The following is a 1,543-nucleotide window of genomic DNA, read 5'->3' on the forward strand; positions in this document are numbered from 1 at the left end:
CTTCTTCCTGTCCCCATGCAAACTCAAAGTCAGTGAATAATCATTGCATTTAGGACTTCCTAAGGCTAGCCTGGGGTTAGCGTACAGTTAGCTCAGCCATGAAGTGACAGTAATTGCAGCATGAGTTTTGTTCTCCTTTTGAGTGCCTGTGTTATACATGAATGCAGTGACCCTGCACATGTCATATCACATTTAGAGCTAGAAACACAACTCAGTGAACACGAGGCCTCTGGACAGACCAGAACCAACTAATAGCCACACCATTATAGCTTTTGTGCGTTGCTATGCGAGGGTGTCAATTACAGTAAGGTGTCACAATACCTGCATTTTAAACTTGTATACAATACTAGTATAAAAGAAAAGAAAATTGAAATGTGTTTGTTGTCTGGAGAGAAAGCCACAGGTTGAAGACCAGTTGATTTTGTTCCCTTTTGTTTCATCTGTGCAGCCTTTGGTTAAAAAATCCAAAGGTAGATTTTTTTTTTTTGTAGCTTTGGTTCTTTCAATACTAATAAATGTATAATTAACGAAAATTGTATGGCTTTAAAGACATGGCATTGAAAAAATATCACTCACTTTTCATTCAGCACAATCATTTGGTTTATCACTGAAACTGCAAAACTAGACTGATAAATCTCATCAGACTTGGCTTTAGTTTGTGTTTAGTGCTTAAAATGCTAAACACGTTAAAAAATTATACCTGGTAAAAATGTGCATGTTGTCATTGTGAGCATGTTAGCATGGTGATATTACATTTACCTCAAAGCACCGCTGTGCAAATATACAGCCTCTCTGAGCTGCTTGCAGGGCTGTAGACTCTTTGTTGTTTGCCCTTTTTGAATTTTTGTTGTTGTTCTATGGGATAATGCTAACACAGATCTGGTTATCTCTATTTACTGCATACATTTTGGTAATTTAAATTCAAATTTCATCTGTAAAGTAAGAACTTTGGTGTGGAAACATGCACAATTGCTATATTGGTTTAGATACAGAAAAATTGAAGGTTTACTGTAAATGACTCAAATACTGGGAAGAAAGGGTTGTGCCAGTAGTTGAGTGTGCATACTTTTGTTTTCTAGTCAGTATCTTTTCCCCCCCAAAAAAGATGGAACCAGTATCAGGATGGCCACTTCGCTTGGAGATTCACTGCTTCTCTAACGAACATCACAGCCATGAGAGAGAAATTTAGTCTATTGGAGAGAGCAGCGAAGGGGGTGAGGGTGAAAGTATGCATTACGGAAAAGATGAAAGAGGGAAGAGGAGGAAATGAGACAAGAGAGCTGGAGGAATAATGTCAGCTTGAAGGCTTGAAGGAGCATGATGAGGGGCTCTGACCCTTTATGCATCTATGAATACAATGCACTCTTTTTGTTCAGTAAAATGTGTAATATCCCAGGATTTTCTGTGTATATTTAGGTTTAAAGATGGACTCACATCACGCAGGCACACGCATGTACGCACGCACACAACAACACACACACACACACACACACACACACACAATTTTTGTCCGTCAACATATTCATTGATTTCAGCAAAGTGT

The sequence above is a fragment of the Etheostoma spectabile genome, chromosome 3, assembly GCF_008692095.1.
Source record: "Etheostoma spectabile isolate EspeVRDwgs_2016 chromosome 3, UIUC_Espe_1.0, whole genome shotgun sequence".
Taxonomy (NCBI): domain Eukaryota; kingdom Metazoa; phylum Chordata; class Actinopteri; order Perciformes; family Percidae; genus Etheostoma; species Etheostoma spectabile.